The 23,320-nt window shown below is 49.8% G+C and overlaps 1 protein-coding gene across 4 annotated transcripts in view; it reads right to left on the minus strand.

The window, feature by feature from the left end:
• Window positions 1–23,320, minus strand: part of EPB41L1 (erythrocyte membrane protein band 4.1 like 1) — a 126,554-nt gene that overhangs the window by 69,539 nt on the left and 33,695 nt on the right. For 2 of the 4 annotated variants that reach the window (XM_050807003.1, XM_050807001.1), the window contains exon 1: window positions 8,586–8,838. The exons of 1 other annotated variant lie outside the window; for it this stretch is intronic. The gene's annotated coding sequence lies outside the window, so the exon portion shown is untranslated. Of the gene's footprint in view, window positions 1–839; window positions 952–8,585; window positions 8,839–23,320 lie in introns of those variants that run through there. One more of the 4 variants, XM_050807002.1, reaches the window with a different exon arrangement.

Raw genomic sequence — 23,320 nt, forward strand, 5'->3', positions numbered from 1 at the left:
TATAAGCATGTATTACTTTTGGAGTCAGAAAAGAAAAAAGAAGAATTACAAGAAAAAAAAAAAAAGAAAGAAAGAGTGCCTAAGGCCGGGCGCGGTGGCTCACGCTTGTAATCCCAGCACTTTGGGAGGCCGAGGTGGGCGGATCACGAGGTCAGGAGATCGAGACCACAGTGAAACCCCGTCTCTACTAAAAATACAAAAAATTAGCCGGGCGTGGTGGCGGGCACCTGTAGCTCCAGCTACTTAGGAGGCTGAGGCAGGAGAATGGCCTGAACCCAGGAGGCGGAGCTTGCAGTGAGCCGAGATGGCGCCACTGCACTCCAGACTGGGCTACAGAGGGAGACTCTGTCTCAAAAAAAAAAAAAAAAAGAGTGCCTATTAGGGCTTATTATTTCTCTCACTTGCTGGAGATGATGTGACTTCCCAAGGGGATTTCCCCAGTATGGAACACTCACTTTCTTGAGTGATAATGTCTACATGGACATGAATGAAAGGATGGAGGGTACAGGTTGAGAGAGCTGCGTCTGAGACCTCAGGCCACCTTCACAGCCAGGCCAGAAGGATCAAAAACGGAGCTGGGTCTGTAGTCATGCTGTCTGGTGCTCGGGTTTGTACATGGCAGTGGGGAGATGGCAATTTGTCAGAGGCTTGCAGTACCCACAGACACCACTTTAAACCAAACAATGTGAAGAGGCCACCACCCATCAGCCTTGGCTTCTTGCCCAAAAGCTTCACGGGCCACCGGGGAGCCTCAGGCTGATGTGCAGTGGTGGGCTGGGGACCACGTGACAGCACAGAACTGCAGAGTAACAGCATCAAAATGGAGAAATGCATCCCACCTGGCCCATCCTGATGATGATGCAGAAGGCAGAGCGAGACCTCCCACTAGCAGGGTATCCTCTGAGAGCCGGGCAACGTGCTGGCTGTCTTCTGGGCTTTATCTCATTTGAGCTGCATAAGGGCCACACGGAGTAGGTGAGCTTATTTCCCAGGCAGCTTAGCGGCCAAGGCCACATGGCTAGTCATTTCCAAGGAGAGCCAGGACTAGGACTCAAGTTTGCTGGCTCACAGTCCAGTGCTCTCCCCACTCAATGCTGCTACATCCCACGACCTCCAACTTGCTGTAGACCATATAACCAAAGCTACCGTTGCTCTGGATGTAGAAATAATAACAGCAGTATCAATCCCTCCCACATGCAGGGCACTTTACAATTTAAAGGATCTTTTTATAACCATTTCGCTTGGACCTCACCAATTAGTCATTGTTGAGAGTGGGCAGGAAACAGCAGTTACGGACATGGGCTTAGGAGCCAGAGCTGGAATCCTGATGCCACAGGCTTGGTGACCTCGGACAGGTTACTTAACCTCTATTGAGAAGACTATCCCCTGAACCTCCAAGGTATATAGTGAGAATTAAACGAGATAGGCAGGGTGTGGTGGCCTGTAATCTCAGCACTTTGGAAGGCCAAGGTGGGAGGATTGCTTGGGCCCAGGAGTTTGAGAGCAGCTGGGCAACACAGCGAGACACTGTCTTTACCCTGCGCCCCCCTAAATTAGCCAGGTGGGGTGCACCTGTAGTCCCAGCTACTCAAGAGGCTGAGGCAGGAGGATCACTAGAACCTGGGAGTTTGAGGTCACAGTGAGCTGTGACTATGCCACTGCACTCCAGCCTGAGTGACAGAGTGAGACGCTGTCACGCTTTAAAAAAACAAGAATAATGGCCGGGTGTGGTGGTTCACGCCTGTGATCCCAGCACTTTGGGAGTCTGAGGCAGGCAGATCACCTGAGGTCAGGAGTTCGAGACCAGCCTGGCCAACACAGTGAAACCCTGTCTCTACTAAAAATACAAAAATTAGCCAGGCAGGTGGCACGTGCCTGTAATCCCAGCTACTTGGGAGGCCAAGGCAGGAGAATTGCTTGAACCAGGGAAGTGGAGGTTGCAGTGAGCTGAGATCCTGCCATTGCACTCCAGCCTGGGCAACAGAGTGAGATTCCATCTAAAAAATAAATAAATAAATAAATAAATAAATAATAATAATAGTGAAAGAAAGAAAAGAAAAAAACAGATAAAACACATGAAGCTTGCTCTAGCACAGTATTTGACATATAGTAGATACTCAGTGGCAGCAATGGCTCAGATCACCACCAGACAGATGGACAAACTGAGGTACAGAGAAGGTAAAAAGCTTGTCCAAGGACAGTCTGGGTATGAGCAGCAGCATAGTCCAAGCAGCAGCTTATAGCATCCTAAGAGAATGTGAACATTTCCTAGGAGAGCTCCATACTGGGTGGGTGAAAGAAGGGGTCTCCCTGGGACATCACCACCTTTTAAGGGTGACAGAGAGATGGCCTCCTCCAAGACCAGTCCCCTCAGGTTCCAGTGAAGAGAGGAGGGAACAGGAGAAGGGAGAAGCAGCAGACCTTTGAGAGCAACTATCACGGTCTCATGGTTTCTGACTCTTTCTCTCACTTGATTTTCATTGTCTAAACACTGTTAGAGTTCAGTTAGTGTAACTTAGAATACCGTAAAATTGGAAACAACTTCAAATGTCAATCAACAGGGGGACTGGCCAAATTAGCTAGGGTTTATCCATTAAAATTTAATTATGAAAGTATAACATACCTATTGCAAAAATTTTTGAGATAGATTTTATATCTACTGACATGAAAAGATGTCAATGTGTAGTTACATGAAAAATGCAAGTTGTAAAACAATAATGCAATGTATGATCCCATTCTGGTTTGTATGTTTATGTTTGTATAGAAAATATCCTGGAAGGATACACAACATGCTGTTATTAGCTATGACTGGAGAGTAGGATTTGTTTGGGAATCTAAGGGGATAATACATCTTTTTTTTTTTTTTTTTTTTTTTTTTTGTGATGGAGTCTCGCTCTGTCACCCAAGCTGAAGTGCAATGGCGCAATCTCAGCTCACTGCACCGCAACCTCCACCTTCTGGGTTCAAGAGATTCTCTTGCCTCAGCCTCCTGAGTAGCTGGGATTACAGGTGCCAGCCACCATGCCTGGCTAATTTTTTGTATTTTTAGTAGAAACGGGGTTTCACTGTTGGCCAGGCTGGTCTCGAACTCCTGACCTCAGGTGATCCACCCGCCTCAGCCTCCCAGAGTACTGGGATTATAGGTGTGAACCTATAATTGTGCCCGGTCTACACTTCTGAATTATTAGATTTTTCACAAATTGTTTTTGTAATTAAAACTAAAGAAAAATAAATAGTAAAGAAAGATTTGTTTTTCTGTTTTATTTACTTCCCATACGCTTGCTGGAACTCCATTTTCTGCCTGTTTTCTTCCAATCTGTATCTACGTTCACACCTAATTTTATACCACTGTAATATGAATACTGATCATCTTAGGAGTCTTCTTTCCCATTTAACATTAATTGTATCAGACCATGAATGACATCACATCATGACATCATCATCATCTCCACTAACGTTCATGGATACTTCACTATGTGCTAGTTACCATGCCAAGATTTTTACATGCCTTAACTTATTTCATCTTGATAACAACCCTAAAACCAGGTACTTGAACTATCCACATTACAGCTGGGTAAATTGGGGCTTTGAAAGATTAATTAATTTGCCAATGCCTCACAGCTAGTAAAAACAGAAAGAAGACTGAAGCCCTGTTCTATGCAAGTGCCAAGTCCTCACTGGGAACCTCTCTGTCCTACTCCCCTCGAAGACAGTGAGTGGTGAGTGAGAAGAATGTGGCAAGCAGGGAATAGCAAGAATATGGCAGGCACTATGTCTTTCAACTTGAGTGACCTTGATCAAGTCACTTCCCCTCTTGATTAGTTTACTCATTCTTTCATCGGACAAGTATTTGCAAACCACTGAGCAACACGCTGTGACGAAACAATGAATAAAATGTGAACTCTGCCTTCAAGGAGACTGGAGTCTAGCATCATTCTCTTCAAACACAGAAAGGATCTAGCCCCGGCCCCACCTCTGTCGCAGGGCAATCATAAGCACAAAATAATCAAGGATGCAAAAGAGCTTTGCAATTGCACAGCTTCATCCACTGCAAGCAGTTTTTCTGTGGGTGTTCACCACTGCATATTATTTTATCCAGTGGATGTTCCAAAGCTTACCCAATCATCTTCCTATTGTTGGACACTTAGTCCCAATTTACTGCCATTATAGAGGAAGCTCTGATGGTGATTTATTCAAAAGAAATAATTCAAAGGAAAAACAGGCCAGAGGCACAAAAAGATGCTGCCCAATCTTCCAAATAACTAAAGGGAGACTAGCCCTTCTCAAACTTACCAGGCCTCCAACGGAATTCCTGACCCTGTGGCCTTACCCACTCCAAGCTCCTCCTCCTCCAACCTGGCGAGCCACCCACTACCGGAGGGACACCTTAGTGAGTGTCAATCTTGCTCCCTCCCCAGCCCTCCAAGTCCCCACAGTTAAGTTTTCTCCTATGAAGTCACGTCCACCCTCTCCTGTGGATCATACGGTTGCCAAAGGGACCTTCCCAAAACACAGTTCTGTCATGCTCTTCAGCAGACTAAAATCCTGCAAAGGTTCCTAGAGCATCCCGGCTCATGTCAAGTCAAAACACCTTGGCCTGACATTTAAGAGAGACAGAAGGGGGAGAGAAGTAATGTTTACTGAGTTCCTGCAATGTGTTAGCATTACACTAGGTGCTTTATGTAACAACCACAACATGGTCCCTGTGAGACAAGCATGTTTATCTACATTTTACAAATGAGGAAACTGAGGTTCGGGCCAGCTGAGTGATGTGCCCAAGGCCACATGGCTAATACAATGCAGTGCTGTGACTAGAGCCTACGTCTGGAGGATTCCAGAGCTCCATCAAAAACCCAAACACAAGCTGACTTTCTGAGTCACCTTCCAGCTCACACTCCACCACACACACTATCTGTTCCACGCACACCAGACCACCCACTCTTCTTCAAAGGCATTACTATTTCCTTCCCCTCTGACCTGGGGAAGTGGGTGCCCTTCCCCCTTCAACCACCGAAATCCGACTTGGCCTTCAGTGCCCAGCTCAAAGGTCCCCGTCTTCTTGAAGCCTTCGCTGAGCACCAAAATAGGAATCCATGCTGAGCCTATGCAATAGTACACTCTTTACTTTTAGTGTGTCATGTCTGCATCTCTCCCAGCTAGACTGGGAGGTCTTTGAGGAGAGGGATGCATCTGACTGAGTGACTATTTCACCTTGAACAAAACGGAGTACGGCCTCTGAGAAACTACAGGCTGCCTTGCATGGCCTTCAGGAACATGGCTCTGACCCATATTGCCTAGGTTTGAATTCTGACTCCCCCATAACCTAATTGTTTGACCTTGAACAACTGTCTAAGCCACAGCTCCCTCAATCTGTAAAATGGGAAGAATAATAACTCCATACCTCATCTACACCTCACAGGGCTTTGTGAAGAACATATGAGTTGTACATGGAAGCCCTTAAAACTGGGCCTGGCACGTAATAAATGCTCAATAAATGTTAGCTGTTATTATTCTTATCCATAAGCCTCCAGCCCACAAAGGAAGCAGTGCCAGCCTGCTCCACCCCCACCCATCCACCCAGGCTCAGCTCCCTGCCCACAGGGCCTCCTCAGCCCAGTCCCCACTGGGGCCTCGGGATGTGTCCAGGGCCAGCCCATCTTCCCTAAAAGCCAATGGGAGCAGGGAGTCTGGTGTTTCCCCACTTCTGGGGGATGCTGGCCAGAAAGCAGAAGGCCAAGGCTGATCCTTCTCTGAGAGCTCTTAGTCAGTACCTATCTACCCCTACCCCTTAGGACCATAGTAATATTCAGTCCACAAAGCCACCCTTGCCTCGCCAGACATACATAAACACACCTCACACGCCTCTCCACCTGGACCAGCCCTGGCCTATCAATGAATTGCCAGGCTCCGCTGGACACCAACCTGGTACTTCCAGACAATGCCCCCAGTAAATGTCATGGTAGAAAGAAGGGCTCTAGATTCAGACCACCCCACACTTTCCAGCTGTGTAACTTTAGGCCAGTGACATAACCTCTCTGAGCCTCAGTTTCTCCTCTGTAAAACGTGGATAATTAATCGCACCTATCTTATAGGGCTACTGTGAAATGACTCAAAGCACTTCTTGCAGTACATGGTATACAGTAAGTGTTCAATAAATACCATCACTTTGATGGTGTAATCATTGGTATTTATCTCCAGGCCGAGATGGTCATCCCCCCCTTTTTCTGCTTTGAGATGGAGTCTCGCTTTGTCTCCAGGCTGGAGTGCAATGGCACGTTCTCGGCTCACTGCAACCTCCACCTCCTGCATTCAAGCGATTCTCCTGCCTCGGCCTACCGATTAGCTGGGACTACAGGCGCATGCCACCATGCCCAGCTAATTTTTGTATTTTTAGTAGAGACAGGGTTTCATCATGTTGGCCAGGATGGTCTTGATCTCTTGAACTTGTGATCCACCTGCCTCAGCCTCCCAAAGTGCTGGGATTACAGGCGTGCGCCATCGCGCCCAGCCAAGATGATCATCCCCTTTTAACAAATGGAACAGAGAAGCCCAGAAAGGGGCCCTTAGGGAAGTCCCTGCAGGGGCTAAAAAGCACTTCCCACAACAGCCTGAAGTCAGAAAACTCTCTCTGTTGCCCCCTGGAGGCTCAGGCCAAAACATCCCTAGGCACCTGGCATCCTCTCAGCTCTATGCACTTCCAAGAGGGTCCAGGGCCACTGGCGGCCCTTTCTCTCAGCCCTGGCCTCTCCTGCTCACCTACTGAGGGCAAGGGCTGGGAGGCCAACATAATGCCCCTCCTAAGGGATCAGGTAGCCTCAGGCTCCAGGCTACAATGCCTAGCCCCTGGCAGAGGCCTGTCTATGGCACAGCCACCGCAGCAGGGAAGCCGGCATCTGAGCTGCAAGAGCCCCAGAACAAGAGGTGGAAGACCTGGGCATATTAGTGCTGACTCCCCCGCTCAGCTGTTTTGTGACCTTGGCTAAGTCACTTTTACTCTCTAGGCCCCATTTAACCTTTCAATATTGACTGAGTGAGGACTACCTGACCAAGCATTGTTTTCATGCAGGGTTCTATGGAAGAAGCTCTTCAAGAAGCTCACAGGGCTGAGCCCAGAGGGACTGTCACATAGCCCAGGAAGGACTTTAATAGGAACAATGCCCTCTGCACTGATCTCCAGGATTGCCTTGAGGTGCCCCTGAAATCCCAGGGATTGTGCTCTGCATGCCACAAATACTGTGCCTGGGTTGCCAGGCAGGCATGACCTCAGGCTGGCCAGGAGAAGCCAGCTCCATCCCTGCACAGAGCTGGCAGAGCCTCCCTGGGCCACGGTGGCTCACAGAGGAGGCTGGCACAGGCTGCCTCTGCCGCAGGCTCCATCTGGAGGAATGGGTGGGCAGACAGGCACACAGCTGCCTCTATTCTCCACACCCTTGCCCGGGACAGGAGGCACTGAGTCTTCCAGGAGCTGTGGAGGGCACCATCCAGGCCCCAGATCTCGACCTGGCCCAACTGTCACTGATTCTGGAAGGCTCCTAATGCTGGGGGTTGGGGGACGGGGTGGGAATGGAGCCAAGTCACTGGACCCCACACAGCCTTGGTGAGGTCCTAAATCTGGCCGTCTCACATTCCCACCTTTGGGTGCAGAGGAGGTGCTATGCGGATCCAGAAGTGAATGTGGGAACACGTGGTGCTCTCTCCCCCACCAATGCATCCTCAGAGCTCCGAGGGAAAAGCAACGACCATGGCTGGCAGCTGAGGGAGAGATCAGCATCCCCAGAACTCCCTCTTGGTCCCTGTCCAGCCTTCAAGGTCTCCATGGACCACTTTGAGCCATATAGGTCTGCCAATCAGTGGCCTCTGTGCCCAGTAAGTACCCCAGTGGCTGTAGACATTGGCCCCCCATGCCTATCCCTGAGACCCCAGCCTCTCAGGCCCTTGGACCTCCCCAAGTGTGAAGGTGCCAGACACAAGTGGGACACACAAGCCCTCTCCCTCTGATTAGGGGACAGTCACTGGCCAGGGCAATGCCAGGCCGGAGCCGCAGAAGTCCTAGGGCTAAGATCCCTGCTAGCAGCTCTGAGGTACTTGTAAGGGAGACGGGAGGGGAGGCAAGCCCAGAGCGGGGAAGGGTCGGTGCCCAGAGCGGGGAAGGGTCTGTAACCAGAGTGAGGAGAGATGAGGGCAAGAGCTCGCCAGCATCCCAGGCTCCAGCCAACAGCTCCTCCTGCAGCGTCCGAAGCAGGAGAAATCCAGAGAGCCCTTGGCCTCCGGAGGCGGCAGCAGAAGTGCTCTCGAAAAAGAGAGTGGGCCAGCCGGTGGGAGCCCAGCGCCCACCCACCGCTCATCCTACAGCAGGACCAACCCCCCCACCCCCCAGCCTCCGGATCCTCTCTCCAGGCCTTGGAGGAGGCTGCAGACCGGTCGGTGGGGAGGAACAGTGAGACCCTCCCCCACACTGGCCAGGGGACCAACAGCCTGAAAACTCAGTTCTTGGCCTCGCCCCCGTTCCTCCCCAGGGCTGGAGGCTGGGCCTCGATGTTGCAAGCCCCCGGCCCCGAGAGCCACCTGATCCCCCGTGTGCCTACCTGGGCCCGGGGGTCCCCATGTCGGGCAGGTTGGGCGAGGGGCGGCCCCCTCGGCTCCTCTGGCAGGCAGGCCGCGGGGCGGGGCGGCGCGGGGTCGCGGCGGGCTCTGCGGAGCAGCCTGTTCGGCGACACCCCCGCCCGCTGATGGATGCCGACTGCAGCAGCGGCGGCGGCGGCGGCGGCTCGGCGTGCGCCGGGGGCTGGGCACGGTGCCCACAGCCCCGGGCCTGGCGCCCGACGCGCGGCCAGCCCCCGCCCCCGCCCCGGCCTCGGAGCCCAGCCCAGGGGCGGCCGCCGCTCGCGCCTGCCTCCCAGCTCGCGGCGGCCCTGCCCCTGCCTCCGCCTCCTCTCTGCCTGTCTCCTCTACCACCACCACCCCCCCGCCCCGCCCTCTCTCTCAGGCTCCCAGGCCACCTCTTCCCCGTCCCTGCCACACGGGCAGTTCCCAGACCACTGCGGGACTGTGCAGCAGCGGGCCCTCTCGAGCGCCCCGGCTGCCCCCACCCTGGTCCTAGCCAGCCCCGGGCCTTCTCGCTCTCGCCAAGCCCTCTTGGGGGCTCAGCAGCGAGAGAAGGAGGGGGAGGAGAGAAGAGGGGGATGGATCCCTGACTCAGAAGGGGTGACTCAGCCTCAGTGGGCCTCCCATCCCACCGGAGCCGGATCCCCTCACCACCCCTGCAGCACAGCAACAGGGCAGAACCCGCCTAGGACTCGGCGTCCTCCCCCACCCAGAGGAGGTATTGCAACTGTCTCCTGGGAATCCTCTGTGCCTCTGAGTGTGTCTAGAGGGTGTCCACATTTGTCCACATGTGCCTTGGTGACGATGACAGTAAGCGTAACAGTGAACCCAGGGACCTATTGGGGATGAGGCCTGTGTACAGGCGCACTTGCTGTACGTGTGTGAGCATAGGCTGAGTGTGCACCTGAGCTCCAGGAAGGGGCAGGGGCTGGCCAAGTGGCTCGTGGCAGAGACCATGGCTCAAAACCAAGCTAAGCCCTGCTCCTCCCCTCCAGGAGCAGTGTTACCCACTCAAAAAATCAGTCCAACCATTGCAGCACTTCCATCTCATACAATCCAAAGGTGGGGACTTTAAGCCACAGAGGGCTCTGGAAGGCAGAGGGCCTGGGTTCCAGTCCAGCTCTGCCACTGGCTCAGCAAGTACCCTTGGGCAAGTTGCCCCATGCTCTGGGCCTCATTTGCAAATTATGAAAGGGCTGGACGTTCCTATCTCTAGGTCCCCTAGTTCATGGGGAAGCCATATAGAGAATGGTGGGTAACCGCAGCATGATCTCCAAAGATTTCTGTCCATGGGTCTACTGCAACCCATATGACTGCGACCCACCCCAGTCACCAACCCCACCCCCAGGCATACACAACTATTCATTCATTCTTCGCATCATTCCTGAGTACCTACCATGTGCTGGCCATGGTTCTTATCACAGAATCCACTGCTCTGGGAAGCACAGAGGCCCCACGCTGGGAAACAGCCTCGATGTGAACTGAGCCCTCCATCCTTCCCTGCTGCGATTCCCTCAGTATCAGCCTCACCAGTGGGCTCTCCATCTCTGCTTGTCACACACTATAGAGCCAGGCACCTCCCTCCCCCAATTCCTCCCTCCCAGTGTGCTGCTCCATCATGGTGACCTTCTACCCTGGGTCCTCATATGCACTCTAGCGACTCCAGAGAATGAGGCTATGCCCTCTCCTCAGCACCCTTTAGAGAACTCAGGATACAACTGTGTCCCTTTGTACCATGTCCAAAGCAAGCCTTCTCTTCTCCAACTTAAACCTCCTTCATCAGGTGTCTTTAGATACAGCTTCTGGTGCCTTCACTCCCCCTGCTCACCAGGTTCAGGAGTGGATGAAGAGCAGAGAGCAGAATGAAGCCAGCTCCTCCCAGTCCTACAGAACAGGCCCACCTTCCAGACAGAAGGTGGAAAGACAGACAAATCTGCCCAGGCCGACTGACAGAAGGACCAGTGTCCTGCTTGGCAGTCTTCTGTAGAAATCCTGTCCTTTGCCTTTGGACTTCTCATCCCCAGGCCTTTCAAATTCACTTCTTCCTAGGAGCTCCCAAGGAAGTGCCACACATGCCCCTGAGGCCGTGGCCTTGGGCAAGTCACTTTGCCACACAGGTGCTCTGTTTGAGTTTAGCTCACCACACATTTATTTAAATGAATGAGTGAAAGGACCAATAAAACTCAGGAGTTATACCAGATGAATTTATTGTTTCAGATGCACAGCTGCTAATAGATTCTTGACTGCCTGCCTTCAAGTATTTTTATTCCAAATAGGCTTGGTCTCCATTGCTGGCTGAGCCTTCCCAATCATGGGCTCCTGTGGGCAGGAGGCTCTGGGCTGCACGGCCAAGGCTTCTCTGTTCCTCTTAGTTCAACTCTCCTTCCCTGGCCCTCTCCCTTTCCTTCCTTCCCCCAGGCTGAAGCCCTCCCCACTCCTCCCCTGGGGCAGGGCCACTTTCCCACCCTCCTCAACCAGATGGAGCCTCTCACTTTCCCAGGAGAATCCAGGCTACACTCCAAAGACTGAGGCAGGATGTTCCCAGACATCATTCTGCATTTATACCCAAAGGGCTCAATTCACTTCAGGTCATTGAGACCACACAGAAAATGAGGCTTCGGCTATTTTCATTATTTTGATTATTATTATTATTCACTAACATTTCTATTAGCACTTTCCAGTTTGCAAAATACTTTTCTGTGTCATCTGCACAGTATCTTGTGAAATAATATCATCCCTCATCTTATAAATAGGCAGGCTGAGGCTAAGAGTGGGAGTGACTTGTCCAAGTTACGCTTGCACAGTTACACTGGCTCCCTGGACTAGATACTTTCCACTTTACCCAACAATAACCCTTTCCAGAAAAATCAGGCTGGAGGAAGCAGGAGAGACACTTAAGAATATATGGCCCCTATAGGCATCAGTTGCAATTACTACCCGAGTTACCTGACTGTTTTCATTCCCCAGGCAAGGAAACTGAGGCACAGGGACAGGACTCAACCGAGGACCAAGTCTCATGGAGAAAGAAAGGAAGAGGAGCCCATCCAACAAAGGGGCTCCTCAGTTCCCTTAGCTGCAAATTTTGCTTCCAGCCCTAGCTCTACCATTTCTTTTTGTATTACTTAGGCAGGTTATCTGACATCTCTGAGCCTCAATTTTCTCACCTATAAAATGGGAGAATCCCTGTCCCATGTCTGTCATTGGGCTGCTGTGACGGGAGGTCAGCAGATGCTGGCAGAAGAGAAGGGACAGGACCCTTCATCCCCTCTCTGCTCTGTCTAGGAGACAGGAGAAATTCTTTCCTCTTAAATTTTAACTGGAGGGAACTTAATGGTGCACAAGTCCAGGATACAGGAAAGCTAGAGGAGAACGGAAGTGATTTGCTCCACTGGCTGGGAAAGCAAGGGGCACAGAGTCAGCCACAGCCCCCCAAGGTCACTGCGGGGCAGAGATTCAACCAAACACTTCAGGCAGGGCCCCTCCTATCTCCCTTTTATCTTTCAAAGGAGGCAACCAAGGTCCTCAGCAAAGCAGTGACTTGCCAAGGTCACCCACAGGTAGTGGTCTCCTGACTCCCAGCCACCAGGGCCCTTGACTCCTGGGCAAGCAGGGTGGGGTGGGGAGCACTCCCAGCCGAAGGACTTAATCTTTCATTCAGCAAGCAGTAATGCTCACACCAAGCCAGGCCCTGGACACTAGGGAAGGCAGGAAGAATTGAATACAGTCTCTGCCCTTGAATTCACAATCAATCTAGTGGAGGCACGTACCTGAGCACATCAGAGGGTACTAGAAGATGAATCAGCACCATTTTCTGAGCACCTCCTCTGTGCCTAGCACTGGACACACATTCATTTGTTTAACCCTCAAAGCAATTCTCTGACACTGAAATTATTAATCCCTTTCACAGCTGAAGTAACTGAGGCTCAGAAGGGTTAGCAACTTCCCAAAGTTCATGCAGCTAATAAATGGCAGGGCCAGAATATGACTGCCAGGTATGTCTGGTGCCAAACTCTGAGCTTCAACCCTTATAAACTCCCTGTTTTTAGGTCTGTGCTAACCAATATGGTAGCTACTAGCCACATGTGGCTATGGAGCACCTGAAATGTGGCTTGTGCAAATCAAAATGTGCTGTAAATATAAAAATCAGATTTTGAAGATTTCATACCAAAAAGAATGTAATATGTCTCATTAATAATTTTTATACTGAAATACATTATGGCCGGGCATGGCTCACACCTGTAATCCTAGCACTTTGGGAGGCCGAGGTTGGCAGATTATCTGAGGTCAGGAGTTCAAGGCCAACCTGGCCAACATGGTAAAACCCCATCTCTACTAAAAATACAAAAATTAGACAGGCATGGTGGCATGTGCCTATAATCCCAGCTACTCCAGAGACTAAGGCAGGAGAATAACTGCTTGAACCCAAGAGGCGGAGGTTGTAGTAAGCTGAGATTGCGCTATTGCACTCCAGCCTGGAGGACAAGAGGGAAACTCCGTCTCAAAAAAAAAACAAGACAACAAACAAACAAACAAAAACCTTATGAATGTATTGGGTTAAATAAAACAAATCATTTGAATAATTACATATGTTTCTTTTGACCTTTTAAAAAAATGTGGCTACTAGAAAATTTAAAATTGCATGTGGCTTGCACGTGTGGCTAACATTATATTTCTTTTGGTCAGTACAGGTTTAGATACTCTGGGGTCCTAACTCAGCCCATAGGGATCAGAAAAGGCTTCCTGAAGGAGAAGACACCAAGCCAAGCTGGGTTAAAGGTGAGGTCATGGGGAGGAGGGTATTCCAGGACAAGAGCACTGCAGGGCATCTGGCTCCTGCCCCGGAGGGCAGATGGGCCCAGTGACAGCCCCAGGCCACTGGGAGCTGGGCCAGAGGGAGGGAGCTACCAAAGCCAAACTTACCAGAGCAGCACGACCCACCAGCCTGGGAAGTGCTGCCCGGCAGGCTGTTTCACTGAGGTTGGCACTCTGCAGAGGGCAGCACAGGGCAGCAGTGTCTGGGTAGAGGAAGTAGGCAGGGTGTGGCAGTGCCCACCTTGCAGGGACCTCCCCGCTTCAGCTGCCCCCTACTTCCTCTTCTCCAACTCCTCTAAGAAGCCTGTCAAAGCACTGCAGTTCCCAGAGACCTTACCCTTCCTGTAACCTTCCATCCAGTCCAGACGGTGGGAACCACACCCTTCTGCGTTAAGCCTTATTCTAGCGTGGAATGATGAGGATGCCTGCAAACTGCATAGCAGGTCACAGTGTACAAAGCACTTTTCCATATGTATCTAGTGTAGTGTTGCTGAAGAGCCTAAGGGCAATGTTCACGTCTGGCAAGGGGGCTGGGGCAGGGATGGGGGACATTTATTAGCACAGAAGCTGCATGACCTTGAGCAAGGCCTTAGCCTCTCTGAGCCTCAGTTGCCCTATCTGTACAATGGGGATAATGTCAGCACCGCCTTCCAGAGCTATGAGAATGACATGTAAGAATGCCTACAAAGGCTCTGTATGGTGCTGGCATGCTCCAAGCTCCCTTCCGCACCTCAGATGGACCCCACTAGGGTGCCCCTGCAGTGCCTTCAGTGTCTCCAAAGCCTGCCCATTCTCAAGGTTGCCTCCCCTCCAGAAAGCCTGGCCCTGTCTCCTCCCGGCATGTTCCCTGAGCCAGTCTCTTCTTCTCTGCCTACTGGACACTCATCTCATCCTTACCTCTACTTCTGAATTTGGGGCTCAGTTGTCATGAGGCTCTCCAATGTATCCAGTAAGACTGGCATTTCTCCAAGCTGGGAACCTTAGTTCTGGTCCTTGCCCTTCCTCCTCTTCTATACCCACAGCCAAGCCCCCTGTACATGTCTGGGCATCCCAGAGGCTCTCACAGCCCACTCCAGAGGCTTGGACGACTGACTGCCATCTTTGGCTAAAGACAATGCTGGTCTCCACAGAGCACAGTAAGAGGATCTTGTCTTGTTTTGCTTCCTCAATGGAAGAAGCTTCAGTGGCTCCTCATTCTCTGATGAAGCAACTCAAACACCTCAGCCCAACTCTCAAGACCTTCCACAGCCTGGTCTCACCTGGCTCTTTAGCCTCATTCTCAGATTCCATGTGATGAGCTTTGTCAAACTGACTGGTTCCAGGTCCCCAGGGCACAGTGGCTCTGCCCTCTTCTCTGCCTGGGAGACCCTTTTCCCATTTCCCATAGTTATCCTTCTAGGCATTCTCCAGGAAGTCCTTCCTGAACCCTTCCTCTTTGCCCCAACTCCTCTGGCTAGAAATAACCTCTTGGCCCCTCTCTCTCCCTCCTGCCACCCTCAAGTTCAGGGTCATGTGACCTAAACTTCCACTGTACTATGAGCTGTAGGATAAGGGCCACTTTTCATCATACTCCCTTCCCCCTCACCCACACACCCCTGAAGGCCCACATCAGTGCCCAGTTCACAATATGTGCATAATATGTGTTGGCCATCTTCACACCGAGAGCCAGAGGCCAGGGAGCAAGTAGGAGTCAGCACCCAGGATGCTAGGACACTCCTGAGGCTGAGATCTGCCTTATCTCCACCTCGGCTGTTTCTTAATAGGTCCCCATGCTTCCAGCTGCTCCTTAGGAAATCAGCCCCTCTAGGAGGTCTAGGAGCCACATTCCTGAGGCCAGAACATGAAAAATCTGGCCATGTTCCCACCAGATACAGATGTCCACCCAGCCTCCCATCGGGTGCCTGAAGTGTCAGCTGAGGTTTGCATCATCACAGCATCTCTAATTCCTTGCAGTCAGAAGAGAGCTGGAGAGTATCATACAGAGGCTGGGAGCAGTGAGAGGCAACAGGAGAAAAGCTGTGCGTGTGTCCCTGGTCCCGGGTGCCACAAGGTGCTGCAGCATCACCATCAATTAACATCGCCATTGCAGGGAGAATCTGAGTCCCCACTTACTTGCTGGCACTGTGCCTAGCAACTTGCCTATATTTTCAGTTTTAAATCTCCTACTTCCCTGTAAGGCAGAAATTATAGATCAACCTTGATTTAACAGGGGAAGAAACTGAAGTTAAATCACTCACCCAAGGTCACATTGCTAGTAGGTGGAGGGGCCCAGGATTCAACCCCAGGCATGCCTGAATCCAGGGCCTGTGTTTGTTCTATCATTACTCCTACACACATTAGGCTTCACACAGGTTTACTCTGGAGATACTGACATATTCTGTTCATGTCTGGGGGGTAGTTACACAAGTACGTGTAAACTTATGATCTATGCACTTTTCTGTGTTTAAGTTATAACATCAATAAAGTTTCCTTTTTTTAATGTTTTTGTCCCAGAGGTGAATATGTGCTAGAGATTTTCAGGGTGTAAAATACTCTTAGGATTAGAGTCTAAAGCTAGAAAGCTGTTTCTATCTTTTTTTTCTCTGTTTTGTTGTTGTTGAGACAGGGTCTCACTCTGTCGCCTATGCTGGAGTGCAGTGGTGTGATCATGGTACACTGCAGCCTCAACTTCCCCGGGCTCAGGTAATCCTCCTACCTCAGCCCCTTAAGTAGCTAGGACTACAGGTGTACGCCACCATGCGCTGCTAATTTTCATATTTTTGTAGAGATGGGGTTTTGCCATGTTGCCTAGGCTGGTCTCAAACTCCTGAGCTCAAGTGTTCTACACACGTTGGTCTCCCAAAGTGCTGGGATAACAGGAGTGAACCACCGCACCTGACATCCTTTTTCTTTTTCTCTCTCTCTCTTCAGCAGTTTTTCCATTTCAAACAGGGACTGTTATGAAGACCTCATAAACCCCCAAGCCAGACCCAGCAGAATTTCACCTGCTGTCTGCTGTCAGATCACAAACATTTGCTTGCACTCACATTCCCAGTCCAGGTGCCCACTCCACCCAGCCAGCACTTCACTTCCAGAAGCTGGCACTGCTCTGCTGTCTTTTCAACCCTCTCTTCATCCATCCATCTGCAGGGACCAGACGGCTAGACCAGCCGCTGCATCACTGGTTAATCCCCAACTTCACGAGGCAGCCAGGCAGCGACGCCTGAATGTTCCCATCTCCCTGCACCAGGCCAGGCTGGGCAGAGAAGTTGTCTGTGTGTGTAAACACAGCCTTCTGCTTAGGCAGCTCCTGCCGGACTCCCCTCGCCACCTGGGCCCTCTGTGGCTTTTATCTCCCTGCCCAAAATAACCATTGGCTTCAATGGTTCTCTGGGCATGAATCAGACTCTCGTAGAAGCCTGTGAGCAGCTTGAGGACAGGGAAGTTATGGTACCAATCTCTGTATCCTTGGTGTGCCAGTGCAAAGGTTTGTGGGATTTGTCAAACTCCTCTGTGTACCTGGAGGGACCTGCAGTAGGAAGCAAGAGCTCTCTACAGAAAACAGTCACATCCTCCAAAAGCTCACAGTTTAGTAAGAGAAAATACCCACACCAGCCAACTGCAATGTAAAACAGAAAGCACTAAAAGTTGTAAGAAGAGGACAGAGTGTTGGGGAGTTCAGAGGAAAAAAAGATTAGAGAGCAGCAGGTGTCAAAGAAGATTTCGAGGAAGAGGTCACATGTGGGTTGGGCATTAAAGGCAGGGCAGAAGGACAATGTAGACTGAGGAGAGAGCATAACATAAGCCACAGTGGTTGGAAATTACAAGGTAGAATCAGGAAACGCTGCATATGGCCTGAAGCCTGGGATACTGAGGGTTGAGGCTATCCCTGAGGAGATAGAAAGGAGCTGGTGCCAAGCAGACCCTTGAATGACAAACCAAGTACACTGCACTGTCTAGCAACTAGCCACATGTGACTATTTAAGTTTAAATTTAATGGGACAAAATGTAAAATTCATAGCCATGTGTGGTTAGTGGTTACCATACTAGATAGTGCAGATATAGAACATTTCATCACTGCAGACAGTTCTACTGGACAGCGATGGTGGACAGTGTCAGAGGATCCAGAGAGCTTTGAGCAGAGCCATAATCAGATCTGGGCTTTAGGAAAATTAATTTGCTCCTGATGAAGAGTCAGTGACCAGAGTATAGGAGAAGCCTAGAACCACAGTGGGACATTGCAATAATCCAGGTGAGATCAGTCACCACTTCTTTTCCCTCTGTTCATCTCTTCCTATCAGGAAATAGGGATGATTCTCAAAGTGTGGTCCCTGGAACACCAGCAATATCTGGGAACTCCTTTTTTTTTTTTTTTTTTTTTTTTTTTTTTTGAGACGGAGTCTCGCTCTGTTGCCCAGGCTGGAGTGCAGAGGCGGGATCACAATCTCAGCTCACTGCAACCTTTGCCTCCCAGGTTGAAGCAATTATCTGCTTCAGCCTCTCAAGTAGCTGGGATTACAGGCACCCACCACCAGAACCAGCTAATTTTTTTGTATTTTTAGTAGAGATGGGGGTTTCACCATCTTGTCCAGGCTGGTCTTGAACTCCTGAGCTCGTGATCCATCCGCCTCGGCCTCCCAAAGTGCTGCGATTACAAGTGTGAGCCACCGCGCCTGGCCATTATCTGGGAACTCTTAAGTACACAAATCCTCAGGCCCCACACAGACCTACTGAGTCAGAAACTAGGAGGTTTGGAACAGCAACAGTGCTTTCATCAGCCCTCCTGTTATTCTAACACACACTGGAGTTTCAGGTCTGCCGGCAGAGAGGCTAGGAGCCTACACTTTGGCTCCAGAATGATGTATACTCTGGAGTCAGAGGACCTGACTTCATATCCTGGCTCAGCTGTTTCCAAGCTGTGCTTAATTTATTTGTGCCTCAGTTTCCTTATAATAACCATATGGAGTTATTATAAGGATTAATGGAGGTGATACATGTACATATCTTAGAAGAGTGTCTAACTTATAGTAAGTATTCAATAAATGTTACTTATCAGTCCTATTATTCATTCCTATGGCAGTTTAATTCCTCCCATATACAGTGAGACAGCATCTGTCTCTTGCCACTAGCTATGACCTTTCCAACATATAATATTCCCAGGCCTACTCACCCATTCCATTTCCTGTCCTCCAGGACCCAACAGTCAGTTCCTTTCCCACAAGGCAGAGGCACTTCCTGTATCAGGGAGTGTCCCACCAGGATGAGAATGTCAACAGACAGATTTAACTGTCCTGGGCAAAGATGCCCTCTAAAGGAATGAGTCAGGAAATGCCCCATGGGTTTTCCCCTGGGAGTGGGAAGGTCTGGAGGTGAGTGCTCAGCTGCCCCCGTGATTGAAAGCCTCAAGCCTGTTCAGTTGGATCCATGCCAGCCAAGAGGTTATGGAAAATGGTACTGTGATCCTGCCTACTATAGGTAGCTAGACCCTGGCTCAAGGAACCAGGCAGGGGAGGATGGCGTCCTGTGTGGCAGAGGGTGCTAGGCTGGGCATCAAGAAACCTTGATTTGACCTTTGCTGTGAGATCTTGGGCAGTCATTTTCCTCTCTGGATTCAATTTCCTTACCTGTAATGTGAGGGTGTTGGACTAGCGTAGTTCTAAACTTTTTAGGGGTCTGGGTGCAGTGGTTCACACCTGTAATTCTTGCACTTTGGGAGGCTGAGGTGGGCAGATCACCTGAGGTCAGGAGTTTGAGACCAGCCTGGCCAACATGGTGAAAACCCATCTCTACTAAAAATACAAAAATTAGCCGGGGATGGTGGTGTGTGCCTGTATTCTCTGCTACTTGGGAGGCTAAGGCAGGAGAATCACTTGAACCTGCAAGCAGAGAAGCAGTGAGCCAATCGCGCAACTGCACTCCAGCCTAGGCGTTGGAGCAAGACACTGTCTGAAAAAACAAAAAACAAAAAACCAAAAAAAAAAAACAACAAAACAAAAGAAAAGAAAAACCTTTTATGGGTTGTGATTTCCTTTGAAAATGCAATGAAAACTGCAGAGCTTCTCCCAGAAAAATGTACATGGGTATGCACATGCACACACACACACACAAAGTCACACTCACACTCATGCACCACACATACACACATACACACACACACACACCCCACTACCTTTATTATCTTTCAGGCATCAAGAGACCTCATGAAGCCCATGTGTAGATCACCCCTTGAATCCATGGACACTTGGTTAAGACTTGGGCTAGACGATCTCTAATCAGCCACGATAAGAAATTACCTGTATTTCTGTGTATATTGTATTTTGTATCTGATTTAAAGGAACCCTACATTAAAGACTTCACTAAGAAGATGAGCTTTTACATGGGCTTTTGTGGGACATAAATGTTGATTGGCTAAATGCTGTGCCTCCCCAGAGCCTGTCTCACCCTTGTCATATTGCTTCTGAAGTCACCCTCTCCATTCCACTCTCTCCACCTTTTTCAGCGGGGAGTGAGCATGCGGTCCTGAAAGATACCCCTACCCCCACTAGCTGTCTCTGTCCCCAGCTATGAGAGGTAGAAAAGAGAGAATCTGGTGTGCCTCTCATACCCCCACCCCAAAGCCCTGGCTCAGAGGTCAACCAATCAAGAGGCCCCCAGATGGCACCTCTATCCCCAACACATACACACACATACACACACACACACCCTCCTTCACATAGCCACAACCACAGGACTGCACCTCCAGATACCTGGCAGTGCGGTCACTCGGAACAGGCAAGAGTTATTTTTAGAGGCCAAGTGACAGGATGGTGAGAGCAGTTCCACTCTGTCAGAGTTACTGCTGCCACCACCAGCTCTGATGAATCACTCTCCACTACGTTAATGGACAAGTCTGTCAGCATGGCCAGGGAGGCCACGCTACCTTCTAGAATGAATGTCTTGGATTGGTGACCACGCTGATCACACCAGGCTGAGCCCAGGATCACACCAGGGACAAGACTGCCAGGCCTGAGCCACTGCAGCCAACCCAGACCAAGCGCCCAGCACTGCCTCCCATAACCAATTACAGTCAGGCCAACACAACCCGGCACAGCACAGCCTGTGCAGGTAAGCCCCTTCAACACAGTCCAATCCAGCCCCACTGGGCCACCCAGGGGCCTCTCTCTGCGAAATCCCTTTAGAGTGGCTATTGATGCCTCTCTCCACCCAATCCATGCAAGTCAGCCTCCCACCCTCTAAGCTACTGCTGCCGGGTTATTAAGACAATGAGCCTCCAATAAATTGGGCAGATTCAGACAGTGTCAATGCAGCTATCAACTGGTTTCATCTTTCTGGAGGGCACTTTGAAAAAGCACATGATAAGCCTTAAAAGTGTGCATACCATTTAACGCAGAAATTCTTTTTTAGGAATTGATCCTTAGGGAACAATGAAAGACACAAAGATGTGGCTATAAGAACATTTGTCTAAGCACTGTATACAAAAGTGAAGTACAGTATTGGAGTTAATGTATATGTCCAACAATAGTGGCTACGTTATATAAATAGTGATACATACGTATGCTGAAATACTACGCAGCTACCACAAAATAATGTTGTGGATCTGTATGTGGCTATGTAATCACGTTCTTAACACAATACCAGTAAAAAAGCAGAGACAAAAGGGTATGTAACAAATGATCCAATTTCTATAAAATCTTTTTTGTTCTTTTGTTTTGTTTTGTTTTGTTTTTGAGATGGAGTTTTTGCTCTGTTGCCCAGACTAGAGTATAGTGGCACGATCTCAGCTCACTGCAACCTCCACCTCCTGGGTTCAAGCAATTCTTCCACCTCAGCCTCCCGAGTAACTGGGATTACAGGCGCCCGCAACCATGCCTGGTTAATTTTTGTATTTTTAGTAGAGACAGGGTTTTACCATGTTGGCCAGGCTGGTCTCGAACTCCTGACCTCAAGTGATCTGCTCACCTCAGCCTCCCAAAATGTTGGGATTACAGGCATGAGCCACCGTGCCGGGCCCCAATTTCTATAAAATATGTATGTATGTGTACATGCCTAGCAAAAAGCAAACTGGAAGGAAATATTTTAAAACATGTTACCAGAAGTTGTTTTATGATAGTGGAATTATTTCTTTTGTGTACGTTTGGGTTTTGTTTTGTTGCTTACTTTCTGGTATATATGTGTAAACATATTTATATAAGAAAGGTCTGTTACCTTCACCTCACTCAAAGCTTCTGGCCTGAACCATTGAAAGTGCTTCCTGGAATCTCACTAGAGCCCCCACCTTTCAGCAACCACAGCCCGCCTCAGGCTGCCTCTCTTGGCTTTGAACTTTGCTGCCCTCTTCAGTTGTTCCCTGGAATTTCACTAATGGAGCCCATCTAGCCAATTCCCACAGTCTCCTGACACAGGCCCTCACAGTGGAAGTACCCTCCAGGGCTCCCTATTCATGCATAGAAACCAAACAGAGTCCAATTCCCTCATCTGACAGTAAAAGAAAAAATAATTATAATAATAAACATGACAGTTGTAGTGAACCTTCACATTTCTACTTTGTCTTCCTTTTTACAGAGCACTTTATTATACATGTTTCACTTAGCCCTCCCATTGGTGAGAAAACTGAGGGCCAGCAAGTATAGCAGCACAACACTTGCCAAAGGTCATAGAGTGAGTCAGGATTCCAATGCAGGTCTGATATTGACATATAAGGAGGTAAACGGAAGAAATGAACAGATAATCGTGAGCCCACAGTCTATGAAAGGGGCCATATTCTACAAAGCCCCTCCTCCTGCCCCCAGTGCCTTCTCCCAGCTGCTGTCCCCTACCCAGAATCCCACAAAACCCCATCTGGGGCCACGTGCCATACATCTACACACCAGCCCGTCATTCCCTCCCAGCTCTGGAAACAGGCTCTTGCTGCCTCCTCAGAAATCCTAGCAACGAGACATCCTGCAGCGCCACCCTCTCCACCTCTGGGCTCTTCCATCTTGGGCCTGTCTCATTAGGGGAGGGGGCGGCTGGTCGGGCTCTCTCATGGGGGTGGGGGCTGTGACACTCATACATGGCAGGGGCAGAGGGGAGATGAAATCAGCCTGGATGGCCCTCACTCTGGGCCTGCTCTTGCACTATTCATTTTTTGGGCTTCTGATTATCTGCTGACTGGGACAAAAAAAGAAGCCAAATCCTAGGGCATGAATTCTAGTCCATTCCAATTTATTTTTGCATTTCTGAAATACATGGATTCTTCCAACCAGAATATTAATATTCAAAATAGCAATAATAAAAGTATTAGCAAGAAAACAGCTACTTTATTCAGTGCTTACAACCACCCTTGAGAAGTCGTATCCCCACTTTACAGATAAGAAAACTGAGACCCAGCTTGCCTGAAGATACCTAGCTAATAAATGGAAAAACAATTGTGTCTGACATCCAAGTGTATACTTTGACTACCATGTCTCTTAGAAAGCACCTAATTCTGGTTGGGTGCAGTGGCTCATGTCTGTAATCCCAGCACTTTGGGAGGCCAAGGTGAATGGATCATTTGAGGCCAGGAGTTCAAGACCAGCGTGGCCAACATGGCAAAACCCCATCCCTACCAAAAAAAAAAAAAAAAAAAAAAAAAAGTTGCCAGGTGTGGTGGTGCATACCTGTAGTCCCTGCTACTCAGGAGGCTGAGGCACGAGAATCGCTTGAACCTGGGAGGCAGAGGTTCAGTGAGCAGAGATTGTGCTTCTGCACTCCAGCCTGGGTGACAGAGTGCGACTCTGTCTCAAAAACAAACAACAACAACAGCAAAAACACCTAGGCCGGGCATGGTGGTTCATGCCTGCAATCCCAGCACTTTGGGAGGCCAAGGTGGGCAGATCACCTGAGGTCAGGCATTCGAGACCAGCTGACCAACATGGAGAAACCCCATCTCTACTAAAAATACAAA

The sequence above is a fragment of the Macaca thibetana genome, chromosome 10 (genome assembly GCF_024542745.1).
Source record: "Macaca thibetana thibetana isolate TM-01 chromosome 10, ASM2454274v1, whole genome shotgun sequence".
Taxonomy (NCBI): Eukaryota; Metazoa; Chordata; class Mammalia; order Primates; family Cercopithecidae; genus Macaca; species Macaca thibetana.